This window comes from Elephantulus edwardii, unplaced genomic scaffold (genome assembly GCF_000299155.1).
Source record: "Elephantulus edwardii isolate Elephantulus edwardi_28Jun2011 unplaced genomic scaffold, EleEdw1.0 scaffold00052, whole genome shotgun sequence".
NCBI lineage: Eukaryota > Metazoa > Chordata > Mammalia > Macroscelidea > Macroscelididae > Elephantulus > Elephantulus edwardii.
This window is the reverse complement of record NW_006399802.1, coordinates 15,664,669-15,669,587: the sequence shown is the minus strand read 5'-3', so window position 1 is coordinate 15,669,587 and position 4,919 is coordinate 15,664,669.

The following is a 4,919-nucleotide window of genomic DNA, read 5'->3' as shown; positions in this document are numbered from 1 at the left end:
TTCAGTCTATATGCTGAGCAAATCATTAGAGAAGCTGGACTTTATGAACAAGAGTATGGCATCAGGATTGGATGAAAACTCAACATACTAAACGTGAAGACTTGAAATACTTGCTACATAAGGTCAAATACTATAGACTTTGATATGGATTACATCTCAACATCAAGACGACAAACATTCTTACCACTGGTGTCAACAGAGAACATCATGTAGCGGGAGAAAAGATCGAAATTGTCAGTGATTTAATCTTGTTTGGATCCACAATCACCTCATTAACGCCAGCAGTCAAGAAATTAAAACACATATTGCAAAGTATGGTGTCCAGGACCTCTCCAAAGACCCAAGGAGCAATGATGTCTGTTTGAAGACTATTCCTGATTCAAGCCATAGTATTTTCAATCATTTGCTATTCATCTGAGAACTGGACAATGAGCAAAGATGACAGAAGAATCGATGGTTTTGAGTGTGGTATTGAAGAAGAGTACTGAATGTCCTGTGGACTGCTAAAATAATAGAAGGTAAGTCTCAGAGAAAGTGCAATCAGAGAGCTTCTTAGAAGGAAAGATAGTGAAGTTTCATCTCATACACGTTGGATATGTTGTTAGGAAGGCTCATTCTTTGGAAAGGGATATCATACTTGGAAAGGTAGAGGGTCCGTGAAAGAGGAATTGACTTAAGTGTGTCAGAGATGATGCTAATGGTACAGAATAGGACAGGGTTCAGAGTTATTTTTCATAGGATTGTTATGAGTAGCACTCTAAGTGAGGGGACATACCAACAACTCTGGTGGCTTATGGATAAAAAAAAATTGAGTCGCCAACCCATTGAAGGGGTAGGTATTAGTCAGTTCCAATTCAATTACCATTTCAATGAATTTTCCAATTCAACAATAGTGGCTTTATTACTGGATTTACCATGTATTTAAATAAGCATTTATTAAGAATAATGCACACACAGAAAAGCATAAAAATTCTAAACGTGTATCTCAGTTTTCACAAATGAAACTTGTTATGTGCTATTGAGCCAACTACGTACGACTCAAAGCAACCCACAAGCACAATAGCTCTGAACTCTGCTCTATCCTGAGCCAATCTCACTGTCTCTGATAAACCTACCCTCATTACCCCAGTTATTGTGTCAATCCCTCTCATCTGGGGTCTTCCTCTCCTGCTTTGTCTCTCAAAGCTTTCAAGCATCATATTCTTCTCTAAAGACTTGTCCCTCCTTGCTATATGCTCAAAATACGTGAGACAGAGTCTGGAAATCCTTGCCTCCAAGGAGCAGTTTAGTTTCATCCTCTCCAGGACAGACCTGTTAGTTCTCTTGGCAGTCCATTGTATGTTCAATACTCTTCTCCAGTGCCACACTTCAAAGGCTTCAGTTCTTCTCCTGTGATCCTTGGTCATTGTCCAGCTCTCTGATGCATAGTAATTTCTAAGACCATGGCCTACATCAGATACAACTTAGTCCCTAGACTGACATCTTTGCTCTGCAGCACTTTGAGGAGGTCCCTGACAGCAGATTTCCCTAATGCAATTCATCTTTCGATTTCCTGACTTTTGGTGCTGAGAGTGTTGATTGAGGAGCCAAGCAAGCTAAAATTGTTAACAACCTCAATCTCTTCTTCATCTATCATGTTGCTGCCAATTGACCCAGTGGTGAGAATCTTCATTTTCTTCTCAGATATGGAGACTGTGCAAGATTTTAAAATTTCTCACATTATAGTAATTCTTGTTGTTGTGTACTGTAGAGTCACAACAGACCCATAACTGAACCTCCGGTGGGTTTTCAGAGGCAGCATGGGAGGAGATTGCCTAGCAGATGGTGACCTTGAACTGCATGCCTTCAGGACTGCATCACAGCTTCTTGCCACTAGGCCACCAGAGTTCCCTAGTAATTCTTATATATTTCTTTCAATTTCACCTAACTAGCATCACTATGGCAACCTATTAGCAAAAGGGAGGATGGATTCTTCTAGCTATGTTGTCCAGAGCTCTGGTCTTGACATTTGGTGTTCCAAGATTGCATCATGACCATGTGCTTGCAAATTCCTGATTGCCTAAATGTTTGCATGCAAGGGGGGCTGGTTATGAGAATAGATATAGGGAAATACTGGAGGTTTTGGGAAACATAACTGGGAAAATTAGGAGTATGAGAAAATGCACAAAAGTCTGTCATTCAAAGTGACCGTGCTTGGAGGAGATGACATCAAATTGTGGCAAAGTGCAGGCTTAAAAGATTTCTGCCTGCTCAAGTTAAATTCTGGGTCTGCTTTGAGACCAGGCTGCCTCACGATGATTAATTTTATGGGAATGAACAGTATTCATGCAGAGATTGACAAATGGAACTTCTGGGTGAGGCACATGTAACACAGAGAACCTGCTCTGATCCCCACCTACTTATGTAGAGACTCCATTCTGGTTCCCAGCACTCATTATGGGGTGCTTCCCACAAGGACAGAGCAAATTCATGACCCTCATGTCCATGTCCCTTTCTGAAGGGCGAATCATGGGAGTGTATGCCTGTCCTGTGGTGGTCGTCTCTTCCTGACTGGATGTGGTGAGAGGAAAGTTATACTTTCTCCACAGTTCTGTACTGACTGCTACCTTGAGTCCTGTTAAGCCTCAGCTGGGACTTCTTAGACTTTTTTCAAAGTATACTTAAAAACATAGGAGAAGAGTATTGAGGGTGCCATGGGCTGCTAGGAAAACAAACAGATTTATCTTGGAAAGGGTCAAACCGGGCTGCTCCTTGGAGGTAAGGATTCTAAGGCTCCATCTAACACACTTTGGACATGTTGTAAGGAGGGACCTGTCCTTGGAGAGGGACATCATGCTTGGCAGGTGGAGGGACAGCACAGGAGGGGAAGGGTCTCTATGAGGTGGATTGATTCAATGACTGGAATAATTGGAATGGGTGTGTCAGAGACAGTGTGATTGGCACAGGACAGAGCAGAGTTTAGGGATGTTGTACATAGGGTTGCTATGAGTTGCAAGTGACTCGACAACACATACAACAACAACACACTTTAAAAAAAAGGTGTTGTCTTTCGCTCAGCAAAAGCACACGTTCCTTGTTTTGAAAAGTCGTGTCCAAACAAGAGAAGGCAGATGCTTTGGGCCAAATCACTTTCTGATGTAAATCTCCCAGAAAGTGGAATCGTTTCTTTGCTTCATCCAGTAACTGGGGTGATGAGTGAAGGCAGTGGGCTCCTAGTTCATACCTCTGACTGGAGTCTCAGACCTGAAACTTATCTTTATGCCAGACTGCATGAGTAATCCTTTAACAGCACAATATCATATCCTTGCTTGCAAAACTGCCAGTGCTTCTCCATGCTTATTTATAGGTCAAGTTCTTGGTGATAAGACCTTTCCTGACTTGGCACTATCTTTCTTTTCTTGCTCAGTTCCTACCACTGACCTATACATGCTACATCCTTCAGTTACATCAGACCACTCCAAGTTCCATTAATATACTCCTGCACCTTTCCTCATGCTATCTGCTGTGTCTGTAACACCCCTCACTGCTATTTTTTGCCTGTCAACTCTTAGCCAGCCTTTAAATCTCAAATCAAATGACTCCTCCTTAAGCAGGCCTTCCTCCTTGAATGGCACTCTACAGTAGACAAGACGCCCCCAGGAGTAGGCCTAAGTCTTAGTTCACAACAGAGCTAAGAAAGCTTTATAGTCTGGTGCCCTAATGGGTAGGGAGTTGGGATTCCAATGAAGGCAGGTGGTTTGAGTCTACCAGTGTCTCTGCAGGAAAAAGACGATCTTTTCCTGAGTGATTTGCAACCTGCTGACGAGCCAGCTATGAGTTGGTTCTGATTTGAGGCAATAGGTTGGACTGTTTGCTGAGATGTAGTGAATGTCTTCATCCTAAGAAACACTTCAGAGAGAACCAGCTACTAGGTGGTTTAATTAGTCTTTTGACCCTGTAAGACAGGTCAGAAGATGGACTTGCGTACCAGGGCGGATACGGACCGTCACCAGAGTTCCCCCTGGTTTCTTCCTGTCCACACATTGTTTCTTATCTTTCCACAGGGCATGACTTCTTCTTGATCTGCATTTGTGGAATTTGTTTTCTTTCTCTGCCTACTGGATCCAGTGCGCCATCCATTAGTACATCAGGGAGTTGCCTGTTCTTGCGAGGTGATGAGCCCTCTTAATCCTCCATTGTAACTGGATTATGTCAGACTTTCCCATGTGCCTGCAAGCTTCCCATGGGTCACATTTCAAAATAACAGAGACATTTCATACCCATCTCCAACAACATTGTTTTAAGAGTTTAATAGAATTGTATGGAGGGAAGAGGAGCAAGAGAAAAAAAGTGCTTTCTTTAAATCACAACACTGCTAATAACTCTGTCAAAAGGCTCTTAGATCCCCATGGTGATCTGCAGGAGAAAGAGGAAGCATGGAGCCATAGGGTAAGCTAGCTTCCTTACTGGGTGACACCACATTGGGCTGCCAGTGAGGAGGGCCCATTACCAACAGAACCCTTTCATCAATGCCAGAACCATTACTAATTAACGAGACATTAAAGCAGCAAAAGACAGCTGCTGAAGGTGGCACTGGGCTGGTGTGTGAGCAGGGCTGATGAGGATAAGTGGTGGGAGGATTAAAGCCCCGGAAATTTGGAGCTGAAGCACTTAGAATGAGCTGGATGCTCCGTATATTCATGCCTCTGCTCAGAAACGTTCAGGGCAATCCTTTCCACCCCCTCCCCTTTTTTCTTTGTAGGCAAAAGTTTTAACTTTATTGGATTGGGGCTAGATAAGCCTTGAACATCTTGATTTTCAGTTCACGGTCTTGTAGAGTTCATTGAAGGTTAAATCCAAGGTCACTTAAGAGTACTGACAATGACTTTTATTTTGTAAAATAAGACATTGTGACTCAACAAAACGCCTTGGTGGTGTCA